The sequence below is a fragment of the Marmota flaviventris genome, chromosome 5, assembly GCF_047511675.1.
Source record: "Marmota flaviventris isolate mMarFla1 chromosome 5, mMarFla1.hap1, whole genome shotgun sequence".
Lineage (NCBI taxonomy): Eukaryota > Metazoa > Chordata > Mammalia > Rodentia > Sciuridae > Marmota > Marmota flaviventris.
The window spans coordinates 121,799,930-121,813,748 of record NC_092502.1 but is presented as its reverse complement, the minus strand read 5'-3'; the positions used below and the strand labels follow the sequence as shown (position 1 = coordinate 121,813,748).

The 13,819-nt window shown below is 39.2% G+C and overlaps 1 pseudogene; it reads right to left on the bottom strand.

The window, feature by feature from the left end:
* Positions 1-12,544: 12,544 nt before the first annotated feature.
* Positions 12,545-13,269, bottom strand: LOC114094943 (ribosomal protein uL30-like; annotated as a pseudogene).
* Between the last annotated feature and the right edge of the window lie 550 nt (positions 13,270-13,819).

The following is a 13,819-nucleotide window of genomic DNA, read 5'->3' as shown; positions in this document are numbered from 1 at the left end:
GATAATAATACTAATATCTACTCAGCACAGAAAGTTATTTATTTAGCACACATATTATTTGACAAAGAAAGATAAAAGCAGGTCACAGCTGATTTTAATAAATCCTATTAGATTTGTATCAGCTAGTTACATGTTCTATTCATAGCCTTTTGTGAATCATTGCCTTTTTGTTTAAAAAGCTGGCCTATTTTGAGCTTTTGTATAGGTACATTCCAGCTTTTGTGACAAAAGAAAAACTTTAACCTGTCCCAAAATGAAAAATGGCTATCAGAAGTATGTTTTGTTTTAGTGTGAGTCACTGTTACTGTACTTGCTTATTGTAAAGGTGGACATTTAGCGTTCAGTGCAGTTTTCAATAAGAAGTAATTTTTTTAAAAAAGCAGGTCACAAAATATTATGTAAGGAAAGATAGTTTGATTTTTCTTAAATTTGGTCTTTGTGTGCTATCCCATATTTTTTGGATGTTCTGCTCATGGTTTCTTACCATTATCACTGTGTGGTCTATGTTCTTTTCAAGATTATATATTTTGTCTTCATTGTCTGATGTCCTATCTTCCAAGTGGTCTACTCTATTGGTGATGCTTTAATTTGAGCTTTTAATTTAATTAAGTTTATTGTTTCTTCCATTTCAAGGATTTCTGTCTGATTTTTTTTTTTTTTTTTAGAAACTCCATCTCCCTGTTGAGGTGATCTTTTGCTTCCTGAATTTGTTTAGGTAGCTCCTTGTCAAAGTGATCTTTCATTGCCTGTATTTGCTCTCTTATATCTTCCTTGAGTTCACAGATCATTTTAGCAATGTACATCCTGAACTCCTTCTTTGTCATTTCTTCTGCTGTGGCTTCCAATGATTCTAATGATGTGGTGTCTTGATTTGTTTGGGGAAATTTCTTCCCTTGTCTTTTCATGTTGCTCATGTGTCTTCCTTCCCAGCTCTGTGGGTCTGGAGTGTTATTGTTGTTACCCTATAGGTTTGTAGTGCTCTTGCAGGATTCCAAGACCTCTCCTTTGTGGGGAAGAACAATGTTAACAGATCCCAATATCAACAATATATCACCTATGAACAATTTGTTGTTATTAAGATGTTTACAGTTTAGTCTCAATATACAGAAATGTTGGATTCAATTATTATCTAAAATATAATCAGTAGTTTTGTAAAAAGGTTTACAGTTTCTGACAGTGGACAGTGAACTGGGAGTAGGGCATAGGACAATATGCTGAGGAGGTAGGAGGTGAGGATATAGAGTTAACATATCTTAGGAAGTGTGAAAGAGAAATCTAATGAAGAGGGTTAGTAGCAAGAGAATAGACAGGAAGTAATTTAGGATAGGCAAGTATTGGGAAGACAGTAGAGTACATAAAACAAACACACATATATATTTAGAAAAATACAGATGTTAAAATAGTAAAATTTGGAGGGGAAAAGAAAAATGAAAGAAGAAAAAGGAAAAGAAAAAAAGGGCATATACAACACTTCTATATTATATTATTCAGATGACTCAGTCCTCAAAATCCTATTTCACGCAAAGTTCTTGGTTTCACACATGTTGGGGATGTGAGGGCAAGACGATAGAGGGGAAGGAAAAAAAAAAAACCCCTCAAATGAAGAAACCAGGATTGTAGCTAGCTTTAGAGATCAGTATCTTTCCTGCTTCTCTTCTCATCCAATAGATGGGGCCTCTGCTCTAAGCTGGTGTCTCTGTCCTCAGGATGGTGGAGGTATCCAGGGTGGGAAGACTGGTCCTGGTGCAGGGCATCTGGATGCAGGGAATGGCACCCGTCAATCCCTGCAGGGAGACTGCACCTCACAAGTCTGTTTTTGGGACTGCTTGTATGACTTGAGCGCCCGGTACTATCTCCGTCTCTTGCCTGGAGATTTCCCAGTTCCTGTTCTCTGTTAGGCTCTGATTTTAGCCCGTCTCCTTCTCCCTTAGCAGTTCCCAATTGAGGAAACTCTCACACGAAGGCTCCCATGGGCGGTTCCCTGGTCGCCCGCACACCTGTGTTGAGCAACTACTGTGTGGGGTTACTGCTCCTGGGGAGGAAAGAAGGTTGGGAACCTGGTACCTGGTCGCTGGAGATCCAATCTGGGATCTGCCCCCACCTAATGTGGCGAGAATGTTGAGCCAAGATGGAGGCAGTCTACCTTCAGGGCCGAGGTGTCTGGGAAGTGGGGGGAGCCAGGTAATGGTGTTGTGCTGTGGGTAGGTAGCAGCTGAGCGACCTGCGTGGGAGTGGAGCAAAGTCTTGGAGATCTGCAGATATGATGGTAGGTGATTCTGCTATGGTGCTCCCCAGCCCTGGTTGGCCAGAACTTCGGGCTTTCGGTCCTGCTCAAACACCAGATGTCCTGCTCCAACACCGGGTGTCCTGCTTGAACACTGGGTATCCTGCTCCAACACTGAGGCCCAGAGCCCTGAGTGGGGTCACAGCACTGGTGATTTCTGTGGAATGCAGCTGTATAGGGGTCTTCTAACACTCTCAGAGATCAGTATTTGACTAGGTAAGATCTGGATCATGGAGCAACACAGGAGGCTGCCTCCCTCTGGCCTGCCATCTTCCTTCTCCTGATAGTTTGATTTTTCAAAAAAGCATATTTGGATGTGAAGCATAGGAAACGAAAGTCTGGAAAGATTGCATTGATAGCTTTTGCTGCATAACAACAAACCCTAACTCCTAGTGACTTTAAACCACCACCATTTCTTTCCTTCATCATTTCACAGGGAAGGCAACTGGAACTGAGTACAGTTGGGCAATTCTTCTGATCTTGGGCTTACTTGCACATTTATGATCAGCTGCCAGGAGACGGGAAACTAACTGGTCTCAGCTGGAGCAACTCCTTTCTCTACCTTGTCCCATTTCCCAGGAAACCAGGCTGGACTTATTTTGGGGGTGCCCCAAGGACCTGAGAGCCAGAGTGAATTGTGAGCTGAGAACCTGCATGTTACTCATGCCACATTCTATTGGCTGAAGCTAATCTCAAGTTAGCTTAGACTCAAGAGGGGGGGTAAATAAACTCCATTTCTTTATATAAGGAACTACCAAGTCACATTGTGAAGATGTGTGGATACAGGGAAGGAAATAATTGTGGAAATTTTGGCATACAATCTGCCACAGGATATTTTCGAAAATATTAGTGCATATTTAGGATATGCAATTATAGCTGGTTTTCTTTCACTTTATTAACATTTTTCTATACTAGCAACTTTTTTACAATAAAAATTTGTTAGTTTTATTACCAAAATCAAGTTGTTATTTCCATATTAAAATTTCACTAAGAGAAGTTTAAATGGCATTGCAAAATGATCGTGTTATTATCTTAGATTATAAAGAATGATAGAGAATTACAAATTATATATACACTATGTCCTAAAACATAAAAATGCAGAGAAATATCTAGGAAGGATTATAAAAGTGCTAACAATGGTATCATTTAGGAAGGGGATTATGGGTGTTTTTATATTTTACCAAACTCATAATTTACTGAACTTTTTGTCTATTCATACAGTTGCCTTCAGAAATGTCACTAATGTGGATTTGAGGAAATTACAGGGCAAGTTCCACATCTTCCAGTAAAATTGGGTAGAAACTCTCTAGTTTGAAGTTGTTGGACATCATTCAACCAATATTAAAGTGTCTGCTATACTGATTTATTACATCTATTTCCAATTGATCAGTACTCAAAATACAGGAGTGATTGATACCCTTTAAGATCCAAGAAAATGATCTCAGAGAAAAGGCAAGACTAAAGTGAAGCAAAAGAGGCACCTAGGGCACAAAATTGAAGGAGACACTCCTTTTGAAGTCCAGACCTATGCTTGCACAACCTGGAAGTGAATGTCTTCTTAAATTTTACTCACTAGGTACTCTCTTGCTTCACCCTAGTTCCAATCCTGAAGTTTTAGCTCTCTTAACTAGAAAAGAAATATTCCCCCAGTGTCTTAGCCCAGGCTCTTAACAGAGGGGGCGAGGGTGGGGGAAAGAGTTCAAAGCCTCCTGAGGAAATGCAAAACAGGAGTGAGCCTCCAGGGCAGGGAAGCCAGGAAGGTAAGTGCCAAGATGATCAATCAAGTTGGCCACCAATAAATATAACCGATTACCCAAACCATGAGACTGTGCCCCTGGGGAACCACATAACTGGCACTTTAATATCATCTTGGGGGATGAAGGAGCAGGAAGGAAGTATTTATCCAGTTGTAATGGGGGTTCACTTGATGTTTGACTACATCCCTTGTTGCTTTGAAACTTACATGTTTTTTTCTTTTACTCAAGCTTCTTCTCCCTGTCCTTTCTCCTTCCTGGCCCTATTTTTCCTAACCTCCTTCCTGATCTTCTCTTCCTTGATCTTCTTTTCCCTAACCTTCTCCTCCCCAATCTTCTTTTCTTTGATCTTCTCCTTCCTGTTCTCTCCTCCCTAATCTCATTTTCTTGAATCACCTCTTTAAAAAAAACAAAAAACCTGTTCCTCATGATGGATAGAATCACCGCCTTTGGGACAGGAGTCCCCCGTGTTTCTCCTTTGCTGGCAAAACAATAAACCTTATTTTTCCTTTTTCTCAAATCCGTGTCCTTGTTATTGGATTGGCATTGGGACAAGGACGGAACTTTGGACAACACAATGGCCCTCATCTTTCATTGGTCAAAAATTTTCCCTTGGGGGTATTAATTCCCCCATACTGTCAGGTTACACTGGGAGCATTCTACTCTCTAGGCCCAGACAAGGACCCCTGCTTTGGGCTTCATAGTTTAGACTTTCCCTGCACATCATAAATGCACAAGTATTAAAGGGTATATATGCCACTTAGAATCTTGCCATAAAGCACTGGCCAGGACAACCTCTAACCATAAAATTCTGCTCCTGTATCTAACACTGTTCAGGCCCCAGGGGAATACTTCTTTGCAGGGCTTACCCTCTATCCTCCAAGGACTATGCAAAATTCCAGGAAGATTTGTGATTTGTGCCACTGTCAACATTGGAAAGCAATACCTTTTTGGACTTCTGGGTTGATATTAAAGGTTGAAGTACCTAGAAAAGAGACAAATTCATTAACATGTCAAATCCTTTTCAGAGGCAGGGAGGCAACAAATGCTTCCATAGTGAACCATTTTCCAGTGGTGCCAAGCATTCTTGTTGTGTGTGTGTGTGTGTGTGTGTGTGTGTGTGTGTGTTTTGATTCATGGATCTTGTTGAAATTGAGGAATTAATGTATTCACAACAGTTACAAATGGTAGCAGAGGAACATCTTATAACACTGACCAAGTCCTTTGACTCTTGTATTTGTTTTGTCCCTCAGATCTCAAACCACCTATATTTTGCTTTGAGAAATGAGATGAAGTAAACTACCTATACACTTTCTGCCAAAAGAAGACAATAGATTAAGGTTGCTAGGCCAGAGAAGGAAGGGATTGGCTCCTCCTCCTGTTCGCTGCGTGTGCCTATCAGCATTGCCTCCACTATAGCCCTGCAATGCAGCAGTGCCATCTGACCCAGGGCCCAACTATTTTGTAGCAGTTCCAGAACCAGCATCATGACATCCCCTTAAAAATACCACTATGCTGGCAACTCCCCCTGTTCAAAATCTGTGCCCCAGTTCTACAAGGCCCCCTCCTCCAAGCTTCTAGTTTCTGTGTTGTCCTCCCTGCCTAGGCACAGGAGCTTCTGCAGATAGAGAAGTCTGCCTTATCTGGGCTTCAATTTCTGCAGTTTCAGTTCAGTTATTTTTGGTCAACCAAGGTCCAAAAATATTAAATGGAAAAATACAGAAATAAACAATTTGTAAGTTCAAAATTGCATGCCATTCTGAGTAGTGTGATGAAAATCTTGAGCTGTTCTGCTCTCTCCAACCCTGGGGCATGAATCATCCCTTTGTCCAGCATCTCCAAACTACATACATATGCTACCTGTCAGTTAGTATCTTGGAAGGAAAAAGGGGGAACTGCAGTATTGTGTTCATTTACCTTTATGTCCCCTTGTCACTTTTTTATTACCCTGATACCTGCTTAACCAATTCCTTAAGATTTTGTTGTTAAAACAATTGGTGTGGTTTCTGTTTTCCTAACTGGCACTGACTGATATAGTGGTAAGATAGCAAGCACCAAACATGATAACAATTTTTTGCACCGCAACTAGATGGTTACTGAGTGCCAGAATTGGGAATGGTTTTATTTTTATAAACTTATTTAATAAGATTTAATTAAAATTCAAAAAAATTGAATAAAGTTCAATTTTAATCAACTATTCTATACTAGGATTTTCTTTTTCTTTTTCTTTTTTTTAGAGAGAGAGAGAGAGAGAGAGAGAGAGAGAGAATTTTAATATTTATTTTTTAGTTTTCGGCAGACACATATCTTTGTTTGTATGTGGTGCTGAGGATCGAACCGGGGCCGCACACATGCCAGGCAAGCGCGCTACCTACCGCTTGAGTGACATCCCCAGGCCTGTACTAGGATTTTCCACAGAGAAAGAGATTTATTTCAATAAATTTTCTAAGGTGACTATGGGGACTGGCAAGTCTGAGATTTGTAGGGCAGACCAGCAAGACTGGAAGCTTGTAGGCAGGAATTAACATTTTAGTCTTGAAGAATAGATTATTCTGGTCTGGAAAATCTCATTGTTTGGCCCTTTCAGGCTTTGAACAGATTGGATGAAACTACTCACATTATCAAGGATAACCTCTTTTACCTTGAGTTAACTGCTTGTGGATGTTAACTATACCTACAGAATACCATCACAGCAAGAAAAAGAATAGTATTTGGTCGAGTAACTGGGTAGTATATAGCTTAGCCACATTGATCCATAAAACTAATCATCAAAGCATATAAAATATTTTAATTTTTTAAAATTTACTTTATATTTTGTAAATATGTTCAAAGTTTGTGCACTTTAAATACTGTGGGTTTTTGTTTGTTTGTTTTGTTTTTAGAAATGAAATCTACAAAAGCAGAGCCTAGAAAAAAAAATAATTACAGCCCACCTCCACCAAAATGCTGGCCTGCTAGTTAACCTCATTCCCCCCAAACCTCTCTCTGCCACCAAGAGACTCACCATTAACATTTTTCAAGGCCTGGACAATAGTAGGATGGAATTTACCCACATTTTATTTATTTATTTTTCCATGATCCCAGGGATTGAACCTAGGGGCACTCAATCACTAAGCCACATCCCCAGTTTTTTTAAAAAAATAGAGACAGGGTCTCGCTAACTTGCTAAGAGCCTTGCTAAATTGCTGAGGCTGGCTTTGAACTCCTGATCCTCATGCATCAGCCTCCAGAGCCGCTGGGATTACAGGCATGGACTACCACTCCTGGCTCACATTTTTATTTTTATTTTTTCTTTTAATATTTTTTTAGTTGTCAATAGTCCTTTAATTTATTTATATGCAGTGCTGAGAATCAAATCCAGGGTCTCACACATGCTAAGTAAGCGCTCTGCCACTGAGCCACAATTTCAGCCCTCACATTTTCATTTTTTTTTAAATTTTTAATTTGTTTTAATTAGTTATACATGACAATAGAATACATTTATGCACTTTGATATATCATACATAAATGGGATATAATTTCATTTTTCTGAGTGTACATGTTACAGAATCATATTGGTCATGTAGTCACATATATACATACATAATAATGTCTGTTTCATTCTACTATCTTAGAGATAAATGAAAACACAGACACAACATATCGGAATCTATGGGACACAATGAAAGCAGTTCTAAGAGGAAAATTCATTGCCTGGAGTTCATTCCTTAAAAAAAGAAAAAAACAACAAATAAATGATCTCACACTTCATCTCAAAATCCTAGAAAAAGAAGAGCAAATCAACAGCAAAAGAAGTAGAAGGCAAGAAATAATTAAAATCAGAGCTGAAATTAATTGAAATTAATTGTTTGAAATCGAAACAAAAGAAACAATTGAAAAAATTGATTTGCATTTCTCTAATTGCTAGAGATGTTGAACACTTTTTCATATATTTGTTGATCAATTATATTTCTTCTGCTGTGAAGAGGGAATGGTTGAAATGTGACGCCAGCAAACCATTGAGATGATGATTTGAGTTAAGCTGTATATAATTGCTGTGATGCTGGATTGATTGAGTTGTATAGGGACCCTGCTCCGGGATTAGGGCGGCTCTGGGAATCTGCCCGCTACTTTGGAGTTCCTGTGAAGTTCCTGCAGGGGTTCGGAGAGTTTGGGCGCGTGGAGCCCAATGGAAGGAGTGTGTTCCCGAGTAGTGTGTGTGCAGTGCCGGTGAGAGTTGGGGAATAAAGAGTTGCTGTTTGAACCTACAAGGCTTTGTGGTGGCTCGGTTATTTGTGCCCAGCCAGACTGTGACATGTATTATTGTATTGTGATCTATTTGACTCTTGAAATTGATAGGGGTTTGTTTGATGTAAAGATGCTCCATTATTTGGGGCATAAATATTTATAATTGTTATATCCTGCTTATATATATTTCCCTTAAGAAGTATGAAATGTCCTACTTTGTTCTTCTTATTAACTTTGGTTTGAAGTTTACTATCTGAAATGATAATGGAAACCCCTGCTTGTTTATGCAATCCATATGAGTGATAAGTTTTTTCCCATCCTTTCACCTTCAGCCTGTGGATGTCTTTGCCCATGAGGTGAGTCCCTTGAAGACAGCATATTGTTGGGTCTTGCTTTTTAATCCAATCTGCTAGTCTATGTCATTTGATTGATGAGTTTATGCCATTAACATTCAAGGTTATTACTGAGATATGATTTGTATTCCCCGTCATTTTGATTTATTTCTGGTTTTTGATTTGTCTTAGTTTCTCCTTTGGTGGAATGTCCCTTTAATGTAGATTCTGCCTTTTCTGTTTTTCACTTTTTTTTTTCACTTCATCCTCATGGAATATTTTGTTGAGAATGTTCTGTAGTGTAAGCTTTCTAGTTGTGAATTCTTTTAATTTTGTTTATCATGGAATGTTTTAATTTCATCTTCAAATCTGAAACTTAATTTTGCTGGATATAAAATTCTTGGTTGGCATCACTTTTCTTTCAGAGCTTGAAATATATTACTACAGGTCCTTCTAGCTTTGAGGGTCTGGGTTGAGAAATCAGTTGAGATCCAAATTGGTTCCCCCTATACGTAATTTGATTTTTTTTTTCTCAGAGCCTTTAAGATTTTATCTTTATTCTCTGTGTTAGTCATTCTCATTATAATGTGTCTTGGTGTGGATCTGCTATAATTTTGTACATTTGGGGTCCTGTAAGATTTTTGTATTTGACTTTCCATTCCATTCTTTAGGTTCGGGAGATTTTCTATTATTATTATATCATTGAAAAGATTGCGCACTCCTTTGATTTTTATTTCTGCTGCTTCATCTGTTCTGATAACTCTTAAACTCTTTTCATGTTATCCCATAATTCTTAGATATTCTGTTTATAGTTTCTTACCATCTTCTCCACATGTTCAACTCTACTTTCAAGATTATATGCTTTGTCTTCATTGTCTGAGGTTCTATCTTCCAAGTGGTCTAGTCTGTTGGTGATGCTTTCTATTGAATTTATAATTTGTTTTATTGATTCCTTCACTTAAAGTATTTCTGTTTGTTTTTTTCCATGATCTCTAGCTCTTTATTGAAGTGATCTTTCACTTCCTGTATTTTTTTCTTTGATTTTACTCCTTATTCTCTCCTTTATTTCACATATAAATTTAACTACATACAATCTGAACTCCTTCTTGGACATTTCTTCTACTGTGTTATCAGTGGCTTCTGTTGTTGAAGCATCTTGGTTAGTTTGGGGCATTTTATTCCTTTTTTTTTTTTTTTTTCATGCTGTTAGTGTGTTGCCATCTAAAAGTATGGATCTAAGGGAGGATAAATTCTACCTTATAGACCTATAGTATCCCTGAAGGTTTCCAATGCTGGCATTTACTAGTGAGACCAATATCAACAGCACCCAGTGTACACAATATATAGCCTTAAATCTAATAGCTCCCATTAAGGCATCTACAGCTTTCTCACATTAAATCAAAATGATGAGCTCAATAACTATTTCTAGTACAAACAGAATACGAGTTAAAACAATTTACAATTTGAAATGGTGGATAAGAGAGCAGAGGTAGTGTAGTATGCAATATTCTCAAGGGAGGAAGACAGAGCTAGAAGTAAAAATTCACAGGAAGAGTGGAAGAGGAGCTGACAGAGATTGGCTGTTGGTCAGAGAAAAGTTGGAAAGAAAATCCAAGAAAATAGAGAAGAGAGAGGAAGAATATGAACAAAGAGAAAAAATTAAAGACATAAAAATACAACAAGGGGCTGGGGTTATGGCTCAGCAATAGAATGCTTGCCTAGCACGAGCGAGGCCCTGAGTTTGATCCTCAGCAACACATAAAAATAAATAAATAAAATAAGGGTATTGTATCCAACAAACAAACAAACAAACAAATAATACAACAAAAATGCAAAACACCATTCATATATCATTGTCCTCCACACACTGATGCATAAAAAACATCCTGTTCCAAATATGGTAGAGTGATTAGTGAATCAAAAAATAAAATAAAGCGGATCTTGCTGGAAAGTTGAACTGTCTCTGTCAGTGTTCAACAGTTTCTCAGCCCTGTCTCTCACGTCATCAGGATCACCAAACCCAGATCAGCCCTCGAAAACCCAGTCTCTATCCCACCAATCTGGGCTTCAGATACCTCAGGCTTGGCCACACTGCAGTCCCAAGATCTCAATGCTGCTCCTACTTGTAGGGAGACCACCAGGGAAACACTGATGCAAAGGAGCAACCCCGAGATGCAGCAGCAAGACAAGGGCCACCAGCACTCTCAGCAGAAGACCCCAGGATCCTCCAAAATCACAGGCAGGTCCCAGCTGGAGCCCCCATACAGAGGCTCTGGTGGTAGTAAACCTGCTGGCACCCAGGCCCCAGGCCCTGGCTGGTGTCCCAAAATGGGTGCAGCCACGTGCTACCAAACCTGGAGTCTCCCCTGAAGCAGTCCTCTAGGACATGGGAGCAGCAGTAGTGGCAGTGGTTGTTGGCAGCAGGCAGCGAGCGGGTCAGCAGTAGCGGGGGCTACAGTGGCAGCTGCAACTGCAACTGTGGGGGCAGCATCACCAGGCCATCTCCCAGGGTCAGCAGAAGTGTCGTCGGCTTCAGTTGCATCTGGTGCAGTGGCTTCTTCTGTGGCAGCAGCACCCAGAAAGAAGACCTCCAGGCGATCTTGGGCTGGCAGCAGTGGAATCAGAGGCAGCAGCAATGGCAGTAGTGGTGCTGGGACAGTTGACTAACAGGGTACTTCCGGTTCAGTGGCAGCGACCACAGAGGTAGCATCAGAATTCACCTCCAAGGTAACCAAGGTTGTGCCCAGAGAAGAGACCTCTGGCACGGCAGTGGCCTCTGTGGCTACAGCGTCTCACATTTTCATTTTAGCAATGGACTTTATTTTGCTTATTTATATGTGGCGCTGAGAATTGAACTCGGTGCCTCACACATGCTAGGCAAGCACTCTACCACTGAGCCACAATCCCAGCCCTCACATTTTCATTTTTAATCAATAATTAAAGTCACCTTTTGGTCAAGAAATTGAAGTTGGAAATTCCATTATTTGTTCAAGTTATATAGTGGATGAGAATAATTCTCTTGCACAATTTCATTGTTTTGATGAGAAATTAAATCTTTTTTTTTTATTAAACATAGAATTTGTAATGTAATGTCCTGTTTGCTAAGTTTATGATGGTCATAGTCAACTGAAGGCTGCTTGTTTTTAGGTTATAGGAGTCCATGTCTTTGCTTGAACATGCTCTAACTTTGGCAATGTCCATTAAGAATGTTGCAATCAAGGTTTTAAAAAAAATGCCTTTGGCCCTTTATATGTTCTGTCAAATTACTTCATAAAAATTCATAATTACTCACTAAGGTCAATATTTTTTCTTTCCCTTCTCCATTTTTTTTTGGCTAATTTGGTAAGCCAAACTGATGGTATGTCAAAAATGATAGATTGTTTTGGTTTTAGCTTTTGGTAAGGTGAAATATTTCCCAAGTGTGTGCTTGAACTAACAAAATCTATTACAAGGTTTAAAATTACTTGTAATTCCTGACTGAGCAATTGTATTTGTCAATTTTAGTGTGTGTGTGTGTGTGTGTGTGTGTGCTTTTCTTCGTTAAGTATTTGAAGTCTTTTCAAAACAAGGCTCTTGGGATCTCTAGATTCAAGAATGCTCCTGGACTTGGACAACTGCTGCAAGAGTTTTAGGGAGCCTTGTATACAAGCTTGCGTTATTCATTCACCAACATTAAACTCCAGGATAGAAGATGTGACAAAGCAGGACTCCTTCCTCCATGGTATGTGTTGATTTCAGAGGCAGAGGTGGTCAATGTGGAAGCCAATGGAATTTTCCTTGGAACTAGGCTGAGAGGTGCCTGCCATGATCATAACCTACTGTCTCTTCCTCAATCCCTTCCTTCCAGTTTCTTAAGGCAAAAAATAATCTTCTCTGAAGATACTTGATAACAATTTTATCAGACAAAAACATACACTTCCAATGCACTGCTTTCAGATATTCTAGGTTTAATTCAGCTGGAAGATGAGCTGATTGATGCAATCACCCAGATAGCTAGGTAAGCCCATCTCCTTGAGGAAGCCCACTCAATTTTTGGTAGCATGATGGGTCACAAAGAGGAGGAAAGGGCACAAGAATCTAGTGATCTCCTGGAAATACTTCCCAGGGAAGGCAATTTCATGAATGAGGTCTTCCAGGTAAATGACATCAAAACTCCCCAGGTGCTCCCTCAATCACTGTGTTGTCTGTAAGGGGGATGGTGTTATTCTCAACTTTTGCTTGTTCACATTTCAAGATGAGTTCCCAGAGAGACTTCAGATTTGGAAATCCCCAGGTCACATAAGATTCTACTATCTGTAGCACTTTTAGGTTTTGGTGGGGTGACTTTAACAAAGACACCACTAAATATTTTTTTCAGACAAAGTCTTGCCATGGTCCTCTGCACCAGTAAACTCATTCCATCAATCCTTTGGATGCGTACAACAAAGGCCAAAGAATGTTTATCAGGCATTTCCAAAGTATGAGGTTTCACTTCTAGTCCTCTGAGGTACCCTTGGAATCATGTAGGAATGATTCCAGTCGCTTCAATCTGAACTCTTTCCCCTTTCTCTTCTTCTTTGCCAAAAGCACCTGAATTTGCCTGGGTAGATTTGAGGGCCTGATAAGCCTTCCTCTTTTTCAGGAGATTTTCTGGATCCAAAAAGATATTTTTTCTTTGTTCTTCCCCCGCCATCTTTCAGTGCTGCAATTACTTCTTGTATACTTGTCAATTTATTCTAAGGAAACAATCCATAGTAGCAATGGAAATATTTTTTTTCTAGAGCTGTTATAATACTGGAAAATTGCAACCAATGTTCCATCCTTTGGGATTTGTTGTTTAATTATAATAAATGTATGTGTAAACTTTTATAACGTCCCTAAAAAATTACTGCTATATTAAGGCTCTATACCACCAAGGGAGGCAGAATAGAAAGAAGGGCATGGAGATTCATAAGTGGGAGAAAAAAAACTCAAAATACTGATTACTGTATGCTTTGAGTACATTAAAAAACTTAAATACATTACAAGGAGTAAAAAGTAATTTACCAGAACGTTAGTGGTAGTGTCAAAGGACAAAACAACTTGAAACACTTAATTGGCTTTACTTTTGATTCTAGAATTGGGAACACTTATTCTGTTTTATGGGACGAAGGATTGCCTGATTCCAGAATAGAAAATAAAGCCAATTAAGATCTTTAAATTGTTGCATGGGTTGGGGATTTAGCTCAGTGGTAAAGCACTTG